At 41.0% G+C, this 24,730-nt stretch overlaps 1 protein-coding gene and 1 long non-coding RNA gene across 12 annotated transcripts in view; one reads left to right on the forward strand and one right to left on the reverse strand.

The window, feature by feature from the left end:
* EZHIP (EZH inhibitory protein) overlaps positions 1-24,730 on the forward strand; it is a 104,008-nt gene that overhangs the window by 41,262 nt on the left and 38,016 nt on the right. For 2 of the 11 annotated variants that reach the window (XR_012026091.1, XR_012026092.1), the window contains one exon: positions 17,802-19,035. The exons of the other annotated variants lie outside the window; for them this stretch is intronic. The gene's annotated coding sequence lies outside the window, so the exon portion shown is untranslated. Of the gene's footprint in view, positions 1-17,801; positions 19,036-24,730 lie in introns of those variants that run through there. 11 annotated transcript variants of the gene reach the window in all.
* Positions 1-24,730, reverse strand: part of LOC140627258 (uncharacterized) — a 76,341-nt gene that overhangs the window by 14,348 nt on the left and 37,263 nt on the right. The window lies entirely within an intron of this gene.

Genomic DNA, 24,730 nt, shown 5'->3' on the forward strand with positions numbered 1-24,730 from the left:
CTCCTTACTACCTCTGCATTAGTTCTGGAGGTTGCTTTTTATTTGACAGGAGATAAGTTTTTAAATCAAACGGGCAAATACTTAATAGCACGATTATTGGCTCCTATTACTGTAAGACTCTGGTAAGACCAGAGTCTTGACTTGGTAAGACCCTATCAAACTGTCTTCTAAAGTTGCTGTATGATTCAGAGCTTCCAACCTTAAATGAATGACTGCTGTACAGTCAAATGAATGTTGCTCTACATGCTCACCAGCAGTTGGTTTTGTCAGTTTTCTGGATATTAGCCATCTGAATAATGCATAGCATTATCTCATCACTACTTTATTTGCATTTCCCAAGTGCCAAATGATCTTGATCATCTTTTCATATGCTCACTTGCCATTTGTATATTTTAATTGGTGAGGTGTATGTTCCAATCTTTTGTCCATTTGTAATTGAGTTATTTGTTTAATTAGTCTTTGCGTTATATCAGTCCTTTGTATATTTGGACGCAAGTCCTTTAACAAGACATGGGTTGTTTTGTTTTATTTTTATTTTAAAGATTTTATTTATTTAGTCATGAGAGACAGAGAGAGAGAGAGAGAGAGAGAGGCAGGCAGAGACACAGGCAGAAGGAGAAGCAAGCTCCATGCAGGGAGCCTGACGTGGGACTCAATCCTGGGTCTCAAGGATCATGCCCTGGGTTGAAGGCAAACCGCTGAGCCACCCGGGCTGCCCTTGTTTTGTTTTTTAAAGATTTATTTATTTATTCATGAGAGAAACAGACTGAGAGAGAGAAGCAGAGACGTAGGCAGAGGGAGAAGCAGGCTTCTTTCAGGGAGCCCGATGTGGGACCCGATCCTGGGTCCCGGGATCACGAGCTGAGCTGAAGGCAGGCACCCAATGGCTGAGCCTCCCAGGCATCCCTCAGGCATGAGTTTTGCAAATATTTTTCTTCCAGTCTCTGGATTGCCTTTCATTTCTTAACAGCCTCTTTTGCAGAGTGCAAGGTTTCTTATTTTTTGTAATTTTAATTTTAATTTTTTTTGGCTTTTATGGCACTCTGTGGTTCCACCCAGAGTCATCCTTTACATTTTATTTTTAAAATTTTTTTTTGTTGGAGATCAATTTTTTTTGTTTTTTTATTTTTAATAAAGTCCAACTCAGCTTGCTTTTTCTTTCTTTCTTTCTTTCTTTCTTTCTTTCTTTCTTTCTTTCTTTCTTCTTTTTTTCTTTTCTTTCTTTTTTCTTCTATTTCATGGGCTCTACTTACGGTGTTCTGTGTAAAAGCTCAGCAGCAAACACAAAGTCATGTTGATTTTCTCCTATGTTTCCTTCAGAAGGAAGGAAGATACTTTATAGTTGAATTTTAAATATAAGCTCTTGTTCCTTTTTGAGTTAATTTGTGTAAGAGTGTCAGATCTGGGGCTAGGTTAAACTTTTATGGCCTTGGACTCCAAATTGTTCCAGCACCATTTATTGAAAAGACTATTCCTTCTCCATCAAATTGTGCCTGTACCTTTGTCAAGTTCAACTAAGTCATATTTGTGCAAGTCTGTTACAGGTTTGCTGCTGTGATGCATTAAACTCTGTGTCAATTCTTTGGTGATACCACACTGTCTTGATTACTACAGCTTTATAGTAAGCCTTGAAATCAGATAATATGAGTCCTGGACCTTTATTCTTCTTTTCCAGAAAGAAGTGTTATCTATTCTATTTTTTAAAGATTTTATTTATTTATTCATGAGAGACAGAGAGACAGAGAGAGAGGCAGAGACACAGGCAGAGGGAGAAGCAGGCTCCATGCAGGGAGCTTGACGGTGGGACTCGATCCCGGGTCTCCAGGATCACACCCCAGGCTGAAGGCGGCGCTAAACCACTGAGCCACCAGGGCTGCCCTGTGTTATCTATTCTAGAGCCTCTGGTTTTCTATACAAGTTTTAGATTGGGATGTCAATATCTTCAGAGAGCTTGCTGCAATTTTGATGGGGATTCTGTTGTTTCTATAGGTAAGTCTGGGAAGAATTGAAATTTTAACAAGTATGGGTTTTCCAGTCCATGTGTATGAAATATCTCTCCTTTTAGTTAGATTTTCTTTGATTTCTACATCATTGTTTGTGGTTCTCCACAAACAGATCCTGCGTATATTTGTTATATTTATACCTAAGTACTTCATATGTAGGGTTGCTATTGTAAACGGTTATTTGGGGGCAGGGGGTGTTATTTGGATACTAACCCTTTATCCAATTAAAAAATGGGCAGAAGACATGAACAGACATTTCTTCATAGAAGACATACAGATGACCAACTGACACATGAAAAGATGCACAACATCACTCATCATCAGGAAAATGCAAATCAAAACCAGAATGAGCTATCACCTCACACATGTCCAAATGGCTAAAATCCAAAACATAAGAAACAACAAGTGTTTGCGAGGATGTAGAGAAAAAGGAATCCTCTAGCACTGTTGGTGGGAATGCAAACTGGTGTAGCCGCTGTGGAAGGGCAGTATGGAGGGGGCCTCAAAAAATTAAAAATAGAACCTACCATATGATCTAGTAATTGCACTACTGGGTACTTACCCAAAGAATATGACAACACTAGGTCAAAGGGATGTATGTGCCCCTGTGTTTATTGCAGCATTATTTGCCATAACCAAATTACGGAAGGAGCCCAAATGTTCATTGATAGATGAATGGATAAAGAAGATATGTATGTATACACACATACACTATGTATGTGTGTGTGTGTGTGTGTGTTTTATACAGAACCCCAGAAGAAGAATCCATGTACACACACACACACTGGAATATTATTCAGCCATAAAAAAGAATGAAATCTTGCCATTTGCAACAACATGGATGGATGTAAAGAGTATTATGCTAAGCGAAATAAGCCAGTCAGAGAGAGACAAATATCATAGATTTCACTCATATGTGGAATCTAAGAAACAAAACAAATGAACAAAGGAAAAAAAGAGAGACAAACCAAGAAACAGACTATTAACAAGTGGAGGTCGGGTGTAATAGGTGAAGGGAATTAAAGAGTACACTTATTTTGATGAGCACTGAGTAATACATGGAATTGTTGCATCACTCTCTTGTACACCTGAAACTAATATATCCCTGTATGTTAACTACACTGGAACTAAAAAACAAAAACAAAAACAAAAACAAAAAACAAAAAACGCAACACCTAGTAACTATAAGTGAGAAAAGACTCAGAAATGGATATGTTAAAGACCTGATGAGTTATTTTTTTAAGTAATTTAAAAAACTATCAAATTCTGATTGTTCAGTGTTCATATGTAGGTAAGGAATTGCCATGTGTATATTGTACCTTATATCGTGGGGGCCGTACTAAACTCCCTTATTAATGCAACGGTTTTTTTGTAGATTCCTTGGTATTTTTTATGTAAATAATTGTGTCTGCTGCAAATAAAAATTGTGGTATTTCAGCATTTCCAATCTGTACACCTTTTAATTCCTCTTTCCGTTCTTATGTAACAAGCTGGGATTCTAATACATATTGAATAGGAGTGATGACAGCAGACTTATCTCGAGGGGAAGTGTCTGACTGTCATCCTTAAGCCTGATGTTGCCTGTAGGGTTTTCCCAGATCTTTTTCATCAGGTTAGGGATGTTCCCCTCCATTCCTAGTTTACCGAGAGCTTTTCACATGAAGTCTGTTGAATTATCAAATGCTCTCTGCATCGATTGATATGATCATATGATTTCTGTTCTTTAGCCTGTTGATGTGGTGAACTACATTTGTTGATTTTCAAATGTTGAACTGGTTTTGTGTGCCTGAAAGATATGTCATTTGTTTGTGGTGTACAGTTCTTTGCATGCATTGTTGGATTCGATTTGCTGATGTGTTGTTGAGGGATTTTATGACAATGTTCATGAGAGATCATGGTCTGCATCATCTTTGTCTGTCTTGCTATTAGGGGAAATGCAGACCTCAGAGAACGAGTTAGGAAATGTTCTTCTGCCTCTACATTCTGGAAGAGATGGTGGAAAATTGGAATCATTTTTTTTTCTTTAAGTGTTTGTTTGGAATTCACCAAGGAAAAAGTCTGGGCCCTGGGCATAAATACATAACTGTTCGGGTTATCTATTTTTCCGTGTGAGATTTGATAGTGTCTTCCAAGGAATCTGGCCATTCCCTCTACTGGTTCAAATTTGCAGGCATAGGATTGCCAGTGGCATTCCTTTTTATTATCATTTTAGTGCCTATGAGATCAGTAGTGATGTCCATTCTTTCCACTCAGATATTGGTAAGTTGTGTCTTCCCCCCTTTTTTTCTTCTTGGCCAGAAAGAGGTTTGCCTCTCTTATTGGCCTTTGCTAAGAACCCGGCTTTTGGTGTCACTGAATTTTTTTTTAAATTTTTATTTATTTATGATAGTCACAGAGAGAGAGAGAGAGAGAGAGAGAGAGAGAGAGAGAGGCAGAGACACAGGCAGAGGGAGAAGCAGGCTCCATGCACTGGGAGCCTGACGTGGGATTCGATCCCGGGTCTCCAGGATCGCGCCCTGGGTCAAAGGCAGGCGCCAAACCGCTGCGCCACCCAGGGATCCCTGTCATTGAATTTTTGCTATGGTTTTCCTGCTTTTGATTTCATTGTCTTCTGCTCTGATTTTTATGATATATTTCTTTCTGTTTACTTTGGGCTTAAACTGGTCTCTTTTCCTACTTTCGTGAGGTTTATGATTTTAGATCATAAAATCATAAAAGAGTTTAGAACATAAAAGAGTTCTTCCTCTCCAGTACCTGAATGTATGCTCTAAATTTCATTTCCCTCTGAGGCAATGCTATTGCTGTATCACAATACTTTTGAATTTTCATTTTAATTTAGTTCAAAACGTCTTTCGGTTTCTCTGGAGCTTCCTTCTTTCATCCATGTGCCGATTAGAAATGTTTTGTTTCATCTCCAAACCTAGGCAGCTTATCCATCTACTTCTCTGTTGTTGATTTCTAGCTTAATTCCATTGCGGTGTGAGAACCTACTTTGTAGGACTCCTACTCCTTTATATTTGTAAAGTTGTGCTTTCTGTCCCCACATATGATCTATCTTTGTGAATGTTCCCCGTGAGCTTGAGAGGCTACGGATTCCACTCTTGTTGAGTGGAGTGTTCTATACAAGTCAAGTAGATCGAGTTGATGGATAATGCTGTTCAGGTTGTCGGTATCTTTTTGGTATCTGCTTGTCTGCCTGCTTGGTTTACCAATTAGTGGCAGAGGGGTGTTGAAATCTCTCACTGCAGTCAGGGATTTATGCATTTCTTTTTGAACTTTTACCAGGTTTTGCCTCAAACATTTTGATGCTGTTTAACACTGTGATTAGGGGCTTACACAGTTAGGATTGTTATGTCCTCTTGGAGAATTGACTCCTTAATCATTATGTGATGCCCCTCCTTATTCCTATCCCTGGCAGTTTTCATTGTTCCATGTCGGCTTTATCTGAAATTAATGTAGCTCCTGCGTCTTGCTTTGGCTTAGTGTTAGCATGGTAAACCTTTTCCTATTCCTTTACTTCTTAAGCTACCTGAGTCTTGATGTTGAGTGTGAGGTTCTTGCAGGCAGCTTATACTTGGGTCTTTCTTTTGTCCACTCAGAAAATCTCTGTCTTTAGTGGGTGTCCTTAAGCCATTCTCACTTAGAGTGATGATTGGTATAATCGGATTGATATTTGCGCCTGTTTTCCCCTCTTTTACCGTATTGCTTATACTGCTTCTCAAACTATTTTCAGCGGTTGCCCTAGAGTTTAGAATATACACTTTTACTAAGCCAAGTCCACCTTCAGATAATAGTATATGGCTTCATGTGTAGTGCAGGTACCTTATCACAGAGTATTCCTAATTCCTCCCTCCCATTGCTTGGGATACTTCTGTCTTTCACCTATCCGTGTGCTATGATCATTCGATACATTGTGCTATCCTGTTTTAGAGAACAGTCCTCTTTTAGATGACACAAGAATGAGAACCATAAAAGATGTTAATTCACCTCCATTTTACTTCACGAGTCTCTTCCTTTCTTTAGGTAGACCCATGTTTCTGACCCATATTATTTTCCTTCTGCCTGAAGAACATCTCTTAACGTTTCTTGTGAGGCAGGTTTCCTGCAGATGAATTTGCTCAACTTTTGTTTGTCTGAGAGTCTTTACCTTCTTGTGTTCCTGTTTTACTGGAAATAGATTTCTAGGTAGGTGGTTTTTCCTTTTCAATCAACACCTTAAATATTTCATTTCACTCTACCCCTCTGCATGCAGGGTTGTGACGAGAAGTCAGCTGTAATTCTTATTCATGTTTTTCTACGGGTAAGATGTTTTTCTCTTCTAGTTTGTTCTTTCAGCATTTTCTCTTTTAGTTTTTTAATACGGTTTGAATATAAAAAGTCTAAGGGTGTGTGTGTATATATGCTGCTTGGTATTCACTAAGATTCCCAAGTCTGTGCTTTGGTGTCTGTCATTTATTTTGGCAGCTCTTGGCCCTTAGTGCTTCCAACTTTCCTTCTTCTCTGTTATCTCTGCTTCTTTCCTTTTATGGAATTTGGATTAATATGTGAAACTTTTTCCAATTTCACACGGCAGGATGTTCAGTTATGGCTTTTTTTTTTCAGTTTCTCTTTTTACTTCTTAGCATTTCCATTAGGTCATAGGTCAATAAAACTTTCTGATCTTCAGGCTCCTCAGTTCTTTCCTTCATTGTGCTGAGTCTACTGACAAATCCTCATTCCTGTTGTCGTGTTTTAGTTTTCTAGTATTTCCTTTTAATTTTTGCTCAGAATTGCCATCTCTGCATATGTTACCCATCAGCTTTTGCATGTTGCCGATTTTTCCATTAGAGCCCTTAACAAATTAATCATAGGGGCACCTGGGTGGCACAGCGGTTGAATGTTTCTCTTTGGCTCAGGGCATGGTCCCGTGGCCCCGGGATCGAGTCCCACATCGGGATCCCCTCGAGGAGCCTGCTTCTCCCTCTGCCTATGTTTCTGCCTCTCTCTCTCTGTATCTCTCATTAATAAATAAATAAAATCTTTTTAAAAAATAAAATAACTATGATTAATTTGGTGGGTAACTATGATTAACTATGAAAATCTGTGGTTGTGCAGTGCTTTCAGATATAATCCACAGTTATTTCTCTGGAACCCCATGGATGGTAGTGGTAAGGTGGTGGGGGGGGGAGGGGGGAAATTCTATAGTTTCATGATTAAATCTCTTATCTTTTAGTGGGGGCCGTGTCTCTGGGCTGCAACCTTCACAGGTATATCTTCAGTGGCGTCACCTTCTCCCATGCCTTCTGTCCTTCCCCTGGCTGCAGTATTCTCAGATTAGTTCCTGGAAGGCTTCACCCCTGTTGCCTACTCTGTTTCCCTTAGGTGAGACAGGAAGTGTGTGTGTGTGTGTGGGGGGGTGCTGTGTGGGAGGAATACCCTTCTTCCACCTAGGGTAAAGCTCTAGCAAAGTGTTTCCCCTGGAGAGTAGGCCTCTGTCATGGAGAAGGCTCTGGGGGTATTTTGACAATGATTATTCCTCCTCTCTCCCAGTCAGAAAAACTAGGGCATCTTTTCTCAGAACTTCACCCTGAAAATCCATTTCCTGGAGTGAAAGACCATAAACATGTAGCTTCTGCCTAAGACTTCAGTGGGTGAATGGGGGTGGGGTGGGCACAGGGTGGAGATGTAGTAGGGGAAGCAGATTCTCGCTCTCCTGTTAGTCCACACTCAGCTTCGAGCAATTCAACTTATGTACCATTTAAGTACTCTTAGCAGTTTATGACTGCAGAGGAATCTGATCCAGGAAAGCAGATCTCAGTTTGAACAGTCTGAATTCAACTCTCTCTCGAGATCTTATGTGGTGTTTTGCCCTGCCACCATAGTTCTCTGATAAGTTTAAAAAAAAAAAAAAAAGAAGGTTGATGCACTTTTTTGCAGTGTTCTCTTTTTTAAGGAGGGATTGGTGATTTCTACCCTGTTTTATATATTGGAGCTGAAACCAGAAGTCTCACTTGTGACCATTTTTGAAACCTAGCACCATCATTATAAGCCTGTGATTTGCAAATATCATGGTAAGTCCCAAGAGAAGCAGATGCAAGTTGAAAGTATTTGTCTGAGGGAGCCAGTAGGAAGAGTGTGGTGTTTATGGTAGGAAGAGTGATGGGGCACAGTGTGTGTGGGGGGTGCGGAGGGGGTGGATTTAGAATCAAATGATTCTTAGTTTTATTCAATGCTAGTATTATTTAACTTTTAAAATCTCTTTCTCTACACACACAGACACACACACACACAAACACATGTGTGTTTGTGTTTTGAGAAAATTAAGAAATAGGTGGTGCCTCTTATGTAGAAATAGTCTATAGAGATTTTACATAGGAGAATACAAAGAAATTCTAAGCATGATTTCCAGGAGATTGAATAAACACCCCCTAATATATACAATTCCTTAAAAAAGTATCTCTCGCTTCTGGATGTCAGCTGTCACTGTTTGTTAACTAATATGGATGTGTTACTTATGATCACAGCAGGTTTGCACAACAATTGGCTAGGGTAATAATGTGAAAATTGGCCTGTCCTAAGTCTTGGGGAAGCAATGAAAGAAAAGGGACTATGGGATCCCTGGGTGGCGCAGCGGTTTGGTGCCTGCCTTTGGCCCAGGGCGCGATCCTGGAGACCCGGGATCGAATCCCACATCGGGCTCCCGGTGCATGGAGCCTGCTTCTCCCTCTGCCTGTGTCTCTGCCTCTCTCTCTGTGACTATCATAAATAATTTTAAAAAAACATAAAAAAAGGGACTATGGGCCCATTTCACAAGTGAAGAAACGAAGGCTAAAAGAGATTCAGTAACTTGCTGAAAAGTCATGTGCCAAGTCCATCTGATGTCAGCATCGATGTCCTGTCTGGAATACTTCTCTGCCTATCCTGGAATACACACTTTTGAAGAGTCACAGCTTTATTGGAAAATGGTGTTATTTTTTTCAACTAGGTTTGGGGACCAAATTTACTGAGACAAGTACAAGGAGAGATGAATACCATCAGCCAGTTCTTTTCAGAAATCACAAATTATTAAATTATTTAGAAACTAGAAACAGAGACACCTAGGTGGTTCCGTGGTTGAGCGTCTGCCTTTGGCTCAGGGCGTGATCCCGGAGTCCCGGCATTGAGTCCCACATTGGGCTTCCTACATGGAGCCTGCTTCTCCCTCTGCCTACGTCTCTGCCTCTCTTTTCTCTCTCTCTCATAAATAAATAAAATCTTTTTAAAAATTAAACTAGAAACAAAGATAGAGATCTTCCAAATCTGTTTAATGAAGATAGCCTAAACCCTGATTCCCAAACCTGGAAAAGATGATATGTGCACACACGCCCACAGGCCCACATACCTGCGTGGTGCACAAGCACATGTGCACACTCCCACATGTGCCCGTACACACAGAAATATGGATCTGTCTCACTTAGGAGCATAGATTTCATGGTTTTATCCATCAATTTCGAGTATGTAGAGTTTAATGGTATATAGAAAATCTACACATCCTGGTAGTTTTTCTTGTCATGAGAGGATCGTGTAATATTGAGAAATATTTTAGTATTTTAATAATCTATCATATCAATAGGGCAAAGGAGGAGAAAACATATCCTTTGAAATGCTGGGGAAGAAACTCAAGAAATCCAGTGCATCTCTGATAAACTGCGGTCTTTCCTAGTTCTTGTCTTCAGCTGAGAAAATTGCATTAAAACCCTTTATTACTGCCCATCTGCAATCCCTTATCTGAAACCCCTGGGACCAGATGTTGCAGAATTCATATATCATACGTTACATAAGAGCCATAAGTGGGGTCTGGAATAGCACTGATGAATCTAATAAGACAATATTTCCACAGAGAAACACAAATATTCATGCTGAGAAGGATAAATAAAGTCTAAAAACAGCCTCCTGTCAGTACAGGTCATGTTTTATGTGCATATGAGACAGGAAAAATAACTCTGGTTTTCATAGCCTTTGAGATTTCAGACTTACGATAAGGGATTTTTGATTCTGAAGCATGTTTCTGTCAGTTCTTTCTGCATTTTATACGTGTTTTCCCCCTCTATGTTGGTAGATTTTTCCTTTAGTGAAGTATAACCGACAAAGAGAAGGAGCACAAATGATAAATGACAGCAATTTGGTGACATTTCACAAAGTGGACACATGCAAGTAACCACCACCCAGATCAAGATATACGACATTACTAGTGCCCCAGAAACCTATACTGTGTCCTTATCTAGTCATTACACCTGACAGTTAACCACTCTTCTGACCTATGTCACTGTAATGGTTTTTTGTTTGTTTGTTTGTTTTGTTTATTTTGGCTTGTTTTTAAACTTTCTACAAATAGAATTATCAGTCATGTGGCTTTTTATGCCTGGCTTCTTTTGCTCAATGTTCTGATATTGAGATCTGCCCATGTTGTTGCACATAGAGATATTTGCTTGTTTCATGTCTGTATGGTATTCTCTACAATGAGTATACCACACTGTATTTATTCATTCAGCTGTTGATAGATGTTCAGATTATTTCCGGTTCATGACTATCATCAATAACGATGCTGTGAACATTTTCATTCATGTGTTCTGGAGAACATGTTTGCACTGCTGTTTGATATATACATGGATTGGGTGGTAGCCAGAGTTCCATGCTGATGCCCAGTGACCCTTGTCTTTGCACAGTCTCCTCCCAGTGGGTGTGGATGGAACCTGTGGACGTGATGAGATAGCACTCCCACGATTATGTGAAATTATTTAGCAAGAAGGATTTTGCAGGTGTAATTAAGGCCACAGATCAGTTGACCTTAAGATGGGGTGATTGTTCAAGGTGGGCCAGACCTAATCAGGGGAACACTTACAAGGGCCGAGGCCCCGCCTGAAAGAGAGATTGGAGGTTTGAGGGGGCATTCACAGGGGGCCACATGGTGAGGAACTGAAGGCAACCTCTGGGAGAGGAGTGCCGTCCCCAGCTGACACCCAGCGAGAGAAAGGGGCCTCAGTCCTCCAGCAGCCTGGAACCGAATTCAGCTGACAACATGGTTGTGTTTGGAAGGGACTCTCCCTGAAAGCCTCCAGAAAGGGGCACATCAAGTCCACTGCCATCTCATCCTGTGAGACCCAGAGCAGGGAAACCATTCACACTGGGCACAGGCCTCTGACCTGCGCAATTATGAGCTAATAAACGGGGGTTATTTTAAGCTGTTAGGAGTGTGGCCATCTACTCCACGCCAACAGGAAGGTAATACAGATGTCGGTACCTGAATGTGGGGTGCCACCACTGCCAACAGTTAAAGATGTAGGTGTGGCTTTGGAATTGGGTAGTGGGCGAGGGCTGGAGGAATTTTGAGGTGTATGCTAGAGAGAGCCTTGATTGCCTCGGACCGACCATTAGTAGAAATCTGAACTTTGAGGATATGGCTGGTGAGGGCTCAGAAGGAAGCGAGGGACAGATTATTGGAAACTGGAAGAAGGGGGATTCCTTCTTCCAGTTTCCTGCTATGTAGTGGCAGAAAGCTTAACAGGATTGTTGCCTGTGGTTATGTGGAAAGGAGAAGATACAGATGACAAACTTGGATATATGGCAAAGGGAGAGGTTGGAGGTAGCAGAATTTGGGTAGCATAATAGGAAAAACCTAGATTGCCTTGAGCAGAGTATTAGTGCGGATCTGGAATTTAAAAACCAAGGATTGGGACGCCTAGGTGGCTCGGTGGTTGAGCGTCTGCCTTTGGCTTGGGACGTGATCCCGGGTCTGGGGATCGGGTCCCGCACCGGGCTCCCTGTGAGGAGCCTGCTTCTCCCTCTGCCTGTGTCTCTGTCTCTCTCTCTCTCATAAATAAATAAAATCTTAAAAAATAATAAAAACCAAGGATTATTCTAGGCTTTGAAACTTTATCAAAGAATTCTGTCTGCTGTTCTCTCAGCTGGATTTCCAAACTACTTTCTGCCTTCCGATCCCTGCCCCCTTTTCAAACCCGAATGTTCTAGCTGCTATCCTATGCCCATCCCACCACTGTGTGTTGGGGAAGATTGCTTGTCACTTTAGTGTCACCAGTCCTCAGTTGCAGACGGATTGTGCCCCAGGAGTTGTATTGCATGGATTATACCCAGGAACCTCATCCATGCCTGATTTAGATGACTGGGATCATGAGATTCTGGACTTTTGAGCTGTGCAGTTTTGATGAGCTCTTGGACTTGAGCTGTTGCCATAATACCACGAGACATTTGAAGACTGTGGGATGGACTGAATGAATTTTGTCTGTGGGACAGACTGGATCACTGGGGGCCAGAGGGCATGCTGTGGTAGGGGGAGTTCAAAGAGGATTTCAAGTGACCCTCAACCTTGATATACTCCCCTCCCATTCAGTATAAGAGGAGCCCGTGAACATGATCAGACGTCACTCCTGTGACCATGTTACGTTACATGGGAAAAGAGATTTTGGCACATGTATTAAGGTCCCAAATCGGTAGACCTTCGAATAAGGATGTCATCCTGGGTGGGCCAGGCCCAATCAGGTGAGCCCTAATTTTTATTTTTATTTTTTTTGTTTTTTGTTTTTTACCATCTTGTTTTCTTTATTAAATTTTTTTATTGGAGTTCAATTTGCAAACATATAGCATAACACCCAGCGCTCATCCCACCGATGCCCCCCTCAGTGCCCATCACCCAGTCACCCCAACCCCCTGCCCACCTCCCATTCCACCACCCCTTGTTCATTTCCCAGAGTTAGGTGTCTCTCATGTTTTGTCACCCTCACTGATATTTTCACTCATTTTCTCTCATTTCCCTTTATTCTCTTTCATTAATTTTTATATTCCCCAAATGAATGAGACCATATAATGATTGTCCTTTTCTGATTGACTAATTTCGCTGAGCATAATACCCTCCAGGTCCCTCCACATCGAAGCAAATAGTGGGTATTTCTCGTTTCTAATGGCTGAGTAATATTCCATTGTATACATAGACCACATCTTCTTTATCCATTCATCTTTTGATGGACACCGACGCTCCTTCCACAGTTTGGCTATTGTGGACATTGCTGCTATAAACATTGGGGTGCAGGTGTCCCGGCATTTCACTGCATCTGTATCTTTAGGGTAAATCCCCAGAAGTGCAATTGCTGGGTCATAGGGCAGGTCTATTTTTAACTCTTTGAGGAAACTCCACACAGTTTTCCAGAGTGGCTGTACCCGTTCACATTCCCACCAACAGTGCAAGAGGGTTCCCCTTTCTCCACATCCTCTCCAACATTTGTTGTGTCCTGCTTTGTTAATTTTCCCCCATTCTCACTGGTGTGAGGTGGTATCTCATTGTGGTTTTGATTTGTATTTCCCTGATGGCCAGGGATGCAGAGCACTTTCTCATGTGCGTGTTGGCCATGTCTATGTCTTCCTCTGTGAAATTTCTGTTCATGTCTTTTGCCCATTTCAGGACTGGATTGTTTGTTTCTATGGTGATGAGTTTAATAAGTTCTTTATAGATCTTGGATACTAGCCCATTATCTGATAGGTCATATGCAAATATCTTCTCCCATTCTGTAGGTTCTGTTTTAGTTTTGTTGACTGTTTCTTTTGTTGTGCAGAAGCTTCTTATCTTGATGAAGTCCCAATAGTTCATTTTTGCTTTTGTTTCTCTTGCCTTCATGGATGTATCTCACAAGAAGTTGCTGTGGCCAAGTTCAAAAAGGGTGTTGCCTATGTTCTCCTCTAGGATTCTGATGGAACCTTGACTCACATTTAGACCTTTCATCTGTTCGAGTTTATGTTTGTGTATGGTGTAAGAGAATGGTCTAGTTTCATTCTTCTGCATGTGGATGTCCAATTTTACCAGCACTAATTACTGAAGAGACTGTGTTTTTTTCCAGTGGATAGTTTTCCCTCCTTTATCGAATATTAGTTGACCATAAAGTTGAGGGTCTACTTCTGGATTCTCTATTCTGTTCCATTGATCTCTGTGTCTGTTTTTGTGCCGGTACCACACTGTCTTGATGACCACAGCTTTGTAGTACAACCTGAAATCTGGCATTGTGATGCCCCCAACTATGGTTTTCTTTTTTAAAATTACCCTGGCTATTCGCAGTCTTTTCTGATTCCACACAAATCTTAAGATGATTTGTTCCAACTCTCTGAAGAAAGTCCATGGTATTTTGATAGGGATTGCATTAAACGTGTAAATTGCCCTGGGTAATATTGACATTTTCACACTATTAATTCTTCCAATCCATGAACATGGAATATTTTTCCATCTCTTTGTGTCTTCCTCAATTTCTTTCAGAAGTGTTCTGTAGTTTTTAGGGTATACATCCTTTACTTCTTTGGTTAGGTTTATTCCTAGGTATCTTATTCCTTTGGGTGCTATTGTAAATGGCATTGACTCCTTAGTTTCTCTTTCTTCAGTCTCATTGTTAGTGTACAGAAATGCCACTGATTTCTGGGCATTGATTTTGTATCCTGCCACACTGCCAAATTGCTGTATGAGTTCTAGCAATCTTGGGGTGGAGTCTTTTGGGTTTTCTATGTAGAGTATCATGTCATCTGCAAAGAGCAAGAGTTTGACTTCTTCTCTGCCAATTTGAATGCCTTTTATTTCTTTTTGTTGCCTGATTACTGAGGCTAGGGCTTCTAGTCCTATGTTGAATAGCAGTGGTGAGAGTGGACATCCCTGTCTTGTTCCTGATCTTAGGGGAAAGGCTCCCAGTGCTTCCCCATTGAGAATGATATTTGCTGTGGTATTTTCCTAGATGGCTTTTAAGATGCTGAGGAATGTTCCCTTTATCCCCACACTCTGAAGAGTTTTGATCAGGAATGGATGCTGTATTTTGTCAAATGCTTTCTCTGCATCTATTGAGAGGATCATATGGTTCTTGTTTTTTCTCTTGCTGATATGATGAATCACATTGATTGTTTTATGAGTGTTGAACCAGCCTTGCATCCCGGGGATAAATCCCACTTGGTCATGGTGAATAATCTTCTTAATGTATTGTTGGATCCTATTGGTTAGTATCTTGTTGAGAATTTCTGCATCTGTTTTCCTCAGGGATGTTGGTCTATAATTCTCCTTTTAGGTTGGGTCCTTGTCTGGTTTTGGAATTAAGGTGATGCTGGCCTCATAGAACGAGTTTGGAAGTATTCCGTCTCTTTTTATCTTTCCAAACAGCTTTAGTAGAATAGGTATGGTTTCTTCTTTAAACGTTTGATAGAATTCCCCTGGGATGCCATCTGGCCCTGGACTTTTGTGTCTTGGGAGGTTTTTGATGACTGCTTCAATGTCCTCCGGGGTTATCAGCCTGTTCAGGTTTACTATTTCTTCCTGTTCCAGTTTTGGTAGTTTGTGATTTTCCAGAAATGCGTCCGTTTCTTCTATATTGCCTACTTTATTGGCGTATAGTGGCTCATAATAAGTTTTGAAAATCGTTTGTATGTCCTCGGTATTGGTGGCGATCTCTCCTTTCTCATTCATGATTTTATTAATTTGAGTCTTTTCTCTCTTCTTTTTAATAAGGCTGGCTAATGGTTTATCTGTCTTATTAATTCTTTCAAAGAACCAACTCCTGGTTTTGTTGATCTGTTCCACAGTTCTTCTGGTCTCGATTTCGTTGAGTTCTGCTAGAATCTTTATTAATTCTCTTCTTCTGCTGGGTGTAGGATCTATTTGCTGTTTTTTCTCCAGCTCCTTTAGGTGCAAGGTTAGCTTTTGTATTTGAGTTCTTTCCAGTTTTTGGATGGATGTTTGTATTGTGATGTAGTTCCCCCTCAGGACTGCCTTTGCTGTGTCCCAAAGATTTTGAACGGTTGTATCTTCATTCTCATTAGTTTCCATGAATCTTTTTAATTCTTCTCTAATTCCCTGGTTGACCCTTTCATCTTTTAGCAGGATGCTCTTTAACCTCCACTTATTTGAAATCCTTCCAAACTTCGTCTTGTGATTTAGTTCTAGTTTCAAAGCATTATGGTATGAAAATATGAAGGGGACGATCCCAATCTTTTGGTATCAGTTAAGATCTGATTTGTGACCCAGTATGTGGTCTATTCTGGAGAAAGTTCCGTGTGCACTCGAGAAGAATGTGTATTCAGTTGCGTTTGGATGTAAAGTTCTGTAAATATCTGTGAAATCCATCTGGTCCAGTGTATCATTTAAAGCTCTTGTATTCTTTGGAGATGTTGTGCTTAGAAGATCTGTCGATTGTAGAAAGTGGTGTGTTCAAGTCTCCCAGTATCAGTGTATTATTGTCTAAGTATGTTTAGACATAAACATACTTACTTTGTTTATTAATTGATTGATACACTTGGCAGCTCCCACATTCGGCGCATAAATATTCATGATTGTTACGTCCTCTTGTTGCATAGATCCTTTAAGCATGATATAGTGGTCCTCTTCATCTCTTACTACAGTCTTTGGGATAAACTTTAATTTATCTGATATAGGGATGGCTACCCCTGCTTTCTTTTGAGGACCATTTGAATGGTAAATCGTTCTCCAACCTTTCATTTTCAGGCTATAGGTGTCCTTATGTCTAAAATGAGTCTCTTGTAAACAGCAAATAGATGGGTCCTGCTTTTTTATCCAGTCTGAAACCCTGTGCCTTTCGATGGGGTCATTAAGCCCACTCACGTTCAGAGTTACTATTGAAAGATATGAATTTAGTGTCATCATGATACCTATTCAGTCCCTGTTTTTGTGGATTATTTCCTTGGACTTCCTCTTTCTTTTACAGAGTCCCCCTCAATATTTCTTGCAGAGCTGGTTTGGTGGTCACATATTCTTTCAGTTTCTGCCTATCTTGGAAGCTCTTTATCTCTCCTTCTATTCTGAATGAGAGCCTTGCTGGATAAATTATTCTTGGCTGCATGTTCTTCTCATTTAGGACCCTGAATATATCTTGCCAGCCCTTTCTGGCCTGTAGGTCTCTGTGGAGATGTCTGCTGTCATCCTAATACTTCTCCCCACAAAGGTTATGGATTTCTTACCTCTTGCTGCTTTTAGGATCTTCTCTTTATCTTTGGAATTTGCAAGTTTTGGTATTAAATGTCGAGGTGTTGAGCGGTTTTTATTGACTTTAGAGGGGGAAGCTCTCTATCTCCTGGATCTGAATGCCTGTTTCCCTTTCCCAGTTAGGGAAGTTCTCAGCTATGATTTGTTCAAATACACTTTCTGGTCCTCTGTCCCTTTCGGCGCCCTCGGGAACCCCCGTAGATTAAACGTAGATTTTTTTCCTTCTGAGGCTGTCATTTATTTCCCTTAACCTATCCTCATGTTATTTTAATTGTTTTTCTCTTTTTTCCTCAGCTTCCTTCCTTGCCATCAACTTGTCTTCTATGTCACTCACTAGTTCTTCTACCTCATTATCCCTCGTTGTTAGGACCTCCAGTTTGGTTTGCATCTCATTTAATTGATTTTTAATTTCGGTTTGATTAGATCTAAATTCTGCAGTCATGAAGTCTCTTGAATCCTTTATACCTTTTTTTAGAGCCACCAGTAGCTTTATAATTGTGCTTCTGAATTGGCTTTCTGACATTGAATTGTAATCCAAATTTTGTAATTCTGTGGGAGAGAGTACTGTTTCTGATTCCTTCTTTTGTGGTGAGCTTTTCCTTCTAGTCATTTTGCTTAGTGCAAAGTGGACAAAAACAAGTTGTATTGCAAAAAGGAGAAAAAGAGAGAAAAAAGGGGGGGGACAAACAGAAAACAAAAAACAAGGGGGAGTATCCTCTGATTCTACATACTGTTAATCCCTCAGCTTCCCCTGGAACTTCCCATTGCTGCTTGGTCAATAACTTGCTTTTCCCCTGTCCTTCTAGCTGGTCTTCTGGGGGAGCGTCCTGCTGTGCTGATTCTCAGGTGTGTGCACCTGGGGGAGCTGCCCAGCCCCCTGCCAGGTGCACGGCTCAGTGGGAGCTGCTTATCCTGTGAGGCCCCTGCTCAGTCCCAGGTACAAGGTGACACCAGGAAGAACAACAACAGTGGCAGCGGCCAGCTCTCCAGCTCTGGAGTCAGCTCCAGCAGTAACTACCGCAGCTCCCATTCTGCAGGGGCCTGGATGCTCCGGGGGCGTGGGGTGCCTATCTGCACAGCTCAGGGCCGCCCAACGGCAGGAGCGTCTTTGCTGTCTTGTGTCCTCCCAAGCCTCTGCCTGTCCCGGGGGGAGTGCTGGATCTTGGACTGTGTCCCCCAGCGCTCTGGGCTCTGGGGCCTGCACCGCTGGAATTGCGCTCCCGGGCCCCGCAGCCCCCTCCACGTGGACCCGCTGCCTGAACCGCAGGAGCTGCTGGGGGGTGGGGACCCTCCCGGCGCGTGCTCCAGGTCTTTAGGGAGCTCAGCCCGCGCTGTGTGGCGCGCTCTCCCCTGGGGCGCAGTTCCTCTGTTAGTGCCCCTGGGAACCTGAGGCCATCCCTGCCCCTCCTGGGATCCTGCCTGGAGCTCCCTGCAAGCGCCTTTCCCTCCGGGAAGGTTGGTAAAGCTCCTGCTTCTCTGGGCCTGGGCTTTCCTGTCCTGGGGGCACTCCCCGGGGGCCTTAGCCCGGCTCCTCCTGGGGGCCCCTCCCCCTTGGATGCTTTTGTATTTCTTTTATTTTTTTTTCCCATCTTCCTACCTTGATAGAAGCGCAAACTCTTCTCGCTGTAGCATTCCAGCTGTTCTCTCTTTAAATCTCAGACCGAATTCGTAGGCTTTTCAGGATGATTTAAAAGTTATCTAGGTAAGTTGGTGGGGACAGGTGACTTGGGGACCCTACTCTTCCGCCATCTTGCCCCGCCTCCTCCAGGTGAGCCCTTAAAATGGGCACCTCCTGAGAGACTCAAGCATGAGAGGGTGTCTGGAGGGGTCCCTGTGACAAGGAACTTCAGGCAGCCTCTAGGAGCTGAGAGTGGGACCGAATTCTGCCAATAACCCAAATGAGCGTGGCGCAGTGGACTTCTCCTCAGTCTCTACAAAGAAACACCACCTGCCCAACACCTATTTCACCCTGTGATACACTGAACAAGGAACAAAGGTGTGCCACACATGTACTTGTGACCTACAGAACTGTGAGCTAATAAATAGACATTGTTTTTAAGTCACTGAGTTGATGGTACTTTGTTACACAGGAATAGACCACTAATACTGATGGCGTTGCTGGGTTATAGAGAATGTACATGTTCAGCCCTCATAGATAGTGCCAGTTTTCCAAAGAGGTGGTACCAAGCCAATCTACATTTGCACCAGCATTAGACAGTTCCTCCTTATCCTCATCAAACCTTGATATCGTTAGTTGTCTTGTCTATTCCGATAGATGTTTCCTGATACCTCTTTGGAACTTTATTTTCTAAAGATTTGTTTTTTTGGAGAGAGAGGGAGAGAGAGCACATGTGCGCAAGTGCACGCAGAGGGAGAGGGAGGGGAGAGAGAGTCTTAAGCCCCAAACGCTGGCTCCATCTCACAACCTTGAGATCTTGACCTGAGCCAAAACCCAGGAGTCTGAGGCTTAACCAAGTGCGCCACCCAGGCGCCCCACCTCACTGGGATTTTAATGTGCATATCCCTGGTGACTGAGGTTGAGCAGCTTTTTATTTGCTCTTCGGTTAGTTAGTTGGATGTCCTGTTTTGTGAAGGTCCTGTTCAAATATTGTGCCAATTTCTTATTGCATTGTCTTTTTTTTTCCTTCTGATTTTAGGAGGTATTATATCCTGTACATGAGACATGCATGGGATATACATGTCACAAATACCTTTCTCTCATTCCAAGGTTTGTCTTTTTACTCGCTAAATGTGTCTTTTGGTGAACGGAAGTCCTTATTTTGATGAAGTCCAAATTACCAATGTTTCCCTTTGTCGCTAGTGCTTTTTGTATGTTGTTTTCCAATATCTTTGCCCATCCCAAGGTCATAAAGATTTGTTCATATGTTATTTTCAATAAGCTTTAACTTCTGGAATTAATTTTTGTGTATGGCATAAGTTAGGGGCCAAAGTTAAGTTTTTTCCCAAGGGGATGGATATCCAGTTAGTCCAGCTCCGCTTATTTAAAAGACCATCCTTCCCCTAGAGCACTCTCGTGCCACAATTGTAAATGTGGTGACCATGCTTGTATGAGTCTGTTCGTGGACCTTTCTCTTTGTTTCTTTGGCCTGTTTGTCTATTCTGGTGCTCATACCACACTATCTTAATTATTATAGCGTCATAATTGATCTTGCTATCGGGCTGTAAAAGTCCTGAAAAGTCCTGGTTTTTGTTTTAGATGCCTTTGGCTGTTCTTGGATCTTAAGTTGTCCATATATAATTTAGAAGCAACTTGCCAATTTCCATTTAAAAAGAAAAAAAAACTGCTGGGAATTTGATTGGGGTGGTGTTGAACCCATAGACCATTTTCACAAGAATTCTCTCTTCCATTCACTCCCATACTGTTGTCTTTCAATACACAAACATGACTAATCCCTGAGTTATGTAGGTCGTCTTTAATTTCTCTTGGAAATGCTATATCTGGGCAGAAGTCTTGGGACTCCTTTGTTAGATTTGTTCCTAGGTGTTTATTCTTTTCTGATGCTGTAATAGATGGCATTTAAACATATTTTTCTCCTTTTAATTTTAATGCCAGTATATAGAAATCCAATATCCAGCAACCATGCTAAGTTATTTATTAGTTATATCATCAGATATATACACTTTTTAATGTAAACAATTTTTACATTTTTTAAATGTAAAACAATTACGTTTTTTGATGTAAACAATCTGTTGTGTCTCTTTTCTTTTTTTATATCATTCCATTTATTTTTTTTAATTTATTTTTTATTGGTGTTCAATTTACTAACATACAGAATAACCCCCAGTGCCCGTCACCCATTCACTCCCACCCCCCGCCCTCCTCCCCTTCTACCACCCCTAGTTCGTTTCCCAGAGTTAGCAGTCTTTACGTTCTGTCTCCCTTTCTGATATTTCCCACACATTTCTTCTCCCTTCCCTTATATTCCCTTTCACTATTATTTATATTCCCCAAATGAATGAGAACATATAATGTTTGTTTCTTTAAGAGCCGAGAAAACTTACCCCAAAGACTCCAAGTGGACATGCAGCTCGTTGATATGGGGAGCATCAACTGCGGAATGCCCATTCCTAAACCAATCACTGGAAGGGTAATGAGATTACTATGACCTGGTTAGTCAACCACACTGTCCTGTATAATCAGATACATTGCACTGCGGGCTGCAGTTTTTCTCTATTTTAACCAAATATGTAAATACTTGGAAATGAAACCTTTGATCAGAAAGGTAAAAATCAGGAGATTGATGATGATGGACTGATACTGGTCTTTCCCCATAAATGAGCTGAAATTAGCTTTAAGGTACACCATTTCTTAAGCAAAGACTAGTATGGTTAATATCTGAAAACCGTTTTGTCCACTGTGAAGGAAGAATTAACTCTTAAAATGAAGTCGTTTACTTCATATATACCCTTCTGGTGATTATGAAATATAAAACTATCATAGAAAAGTTAACACATACACATGCCAAACTTTTAACAATGGTTATTGTTCACTGGCAGGATTGACTGTGATTTAAATTTTGTTTTAAACTTTTCCAAATTATCTAAATACCCCACCACAGGGTTTGTCAACCTAGACACTACTAACATTTGGACCAGATAATTGTTTGTTGTAAGAGGCCGGCTGGTGCATTCAGGGTTTTTAAGCAGCATCCCTAGTTTTGATCCACTGGATGGCAGTAGCATTTCCCTTTTCTCCAAGTCATCACAAACAAAAATGTCTCCAAACATTGTCAAGTGACCCTCTGGAGGGCACCGTGCCCCTGTAATGAGTAATGAGCACCATTACTCTCTAGTAAATGAGATTTTAATATACACAGAATTCTAGGTATATATAAAGATGATAGATAGATAGATATGTGAATATACACCAGTTTATTATTTTTATTTGCATAACGTAGCCATTTTCCAGTAGCATTAAAAGTTCTTCAAAAACATCCCATGAACTCTACACCAGTTTATTCTATGGATTTCCGGTATCCTTCCAGAAATTTAGGTGGTTTCAAAATTTTTTAAAAACAATGACACCAAAATAATCACTTCTGATCAAATAACATGGTGGATTTATATATGTATATTTCTTCAGAATCAATGCCTAGAAGAGGAATTGTAGCATCAAATGGATTTCATGTTTATATATGTCTTGTCAAATTTCCATCTGGCAAGGTGCTCTGAATGTAAAACGCCATCCGGTAGCGTAGGAGAGAGCCTGGTTTCTTACAACAGCTTAAATCATAATTTAACACTAAAAATTAGTTGCTTCCCAGAATGCAAATATCTGTATTTTTCTGAATGCAAGAGTAATCTATGCTCATTGAAAACATTTAGAATATAAAGTATGAGGCAAACAAAACTTATGCTTCCAGATTTCTTTTCCCCATGAGAATCACTGATTCCCACTGTGTCTCCTATCTGCAAGTCTTCCCAATTCCAGGAAGTGGCACCACCATCCACCCAGATACTATCGCCAAAATCTAAGAGTCCTTACTGATTGCTGTCCTTCCCTCGTGATCTCACGGTCATTCAAGTTTTCCCAGCTGAGGCCTCAGCCAACAACATTATAGAACAGAGATGAGCCACCTGCCCTCTGCCCTGTCTGAATTCTAGCACTACAGGATGCCAGAGCATGATCAAATGGTCGTTGTCCCATGACATTAAGCTATGGAGTGGTAGATGACCCAAATACATTCTGTTCATTTAAGCACATCCTCTATTTCATTTTCCATATTCCATTCCATTTTATTTGTTGTCTATTCCACTCTTCATGACTTTGTATTCTGTATTTCATTCTGAGTTTCATTCCATTTGTTTCTATTCTATCCTGGTACTTTTTTTGTTTGTTTGTTTGTTTATTTATTTATTTATTTATTTATTTTTTATTGGTGCTCAATTTGCTAACATATAGAATAACACCCAGTGCTCATCCCATCAAGTGCCCGCCTCAGTGCCCGTCACCCAGTCACCCCCACCCCCCAGCTTACCTCTCTTTCTAAGAAAATTATGGTTTTTTTTGTTGTTGTTGTTTTTGTTTTTTAATTTTTTATTGGTGTTCAATTTACTAACATACAGAATAACCCCAGTGCCCGTCACCCATTCACTCCCACCCCCCGCCCTCCTCCCCTTCCACCACCCCTAGTTCGTTTCCCAGAGTTAGCAGTCTTTACGTTCTGTCTCCCTTTCTGATATTTCCCACACATTTCTTCTCCCTTCCCTTATATTCCCTTTCACTATTATTTATATTCCCCAAATGAATGAGAACATATAATGTTTGTCCTTCTCCGACTGACTGACTTCACTCAGCATAATACCCTCCAGTTCCATCCGCGTTGAAGCAAATGGTGGGTATTTGTCATTTCTAATAGCTGAGTAATATTCCATTGTATACATAAACCACATCTTCTTTATCCATTCATCTTTCGTTGGACACCGAGGCTCCTTCCACAGTTTGGCTATTGTGGACATTGCTGCTATAAACATCGGGGTGCAGGTGTCCCGGCGTTTCACTGCATCTGTATCTTTGGGGTAAATCCCCAATAGTGCAATTGCTGGGTCGTAGGGCAGGTCTATTTTTAACTCTTTGAGGAACCTCCACACAGTTTTCCAGAGTGGCTGCACCAGTTCACATTCCCACCAACAGTGTAAGAGGGTTCCCCTTTCTCCGCATCCTCTCCAACATTTGTTGTTTCCTGCCTTGTTAATTTGCCCCATTCTCACTGGTGTGAGGTGGTATCTCATTGTGGTTTTGATTTGTATTTCCCTGATGGCAAGTGATGCAGAGCATTTTCTCATATGCATGTTGGCCATGTCTATGTCTTCCTCTGTACAGCAATTCGGTAGCGTGGCAGGATACAAAATCAATGCCCAGAAATCAGTGGCATTTCTGTACACTAACAATGAGACTGAAGAAAGAGAAATTAAGGAGTCAATCCCATTTACAATTGCACCCAAAAGCATAAGATACCTAGGAATAAACCTAACCAAAGAGGGAAAGGATCTATACCCTCAAAACTATAGAACACTTCTGAAAGAAATTGAGGAAGACACAAAGAGATGGAAAAATATTCCATGCTCATGGATTGGCAGAATTAATATTGTGAAAATGTCAATGTTACCCAGGGCAATATACACGTTTAATGCAATCCTTATCAAAATACCATGGACTTTCTTCAGAGAGTTAGAACAAATTATTTTAAGATTTGTGTGGAATCAGAAAAGACCCTGAATAGCCAGGGGAATTTTAAAAAAGAAAACCATATCTGGGGGCATCACAATGCCAGATTTCAGGTTGTACTACAAAGCTGTGGTCATCAAGACGGTGTGGTACTGGCACAAAAACAGACACATAGATCAGTGGAACAGAATAGAGAACCCAGAAGTGGACCCTGAACTTTATGGTCAACTAATATTCGATAAAGGAGGAAAGACTATCCATTGGAAGAAAGACAGTCTATCCTGGTACTTTTAAATCTATAGTGCAAATTTCATAGTCTGTTGATTTCATGACCTTGCATATTCTATCCCATAGGTTTCCTCCTATTTTCTTTAATAATCTACTTCACTGTATATGCCACTCCATTCCTTTTTTTCATACATTACCTATTTTTTTAATTCCACATGCCATCAGATATTTATTGCCATTTCCCCTTCCATTCCATTTTCCCATTATATTCCATTCAATTTCGATCCTGTTCAATTTTCCATTCCATATCCTGTTTAA

This window comes from Canis lupus, chromosome X (assembly GCF_048164855.1).
Source record: "Canis lupus baileyi chromosome X, mCanLup2.hap1, whole genome shotgun sequence".
Taxonomy (NCBI): Eukaryota; Metazoa; Chordata; class Mammalia; order Carnivora; family Canidae; genus Canis; species Canis lupus.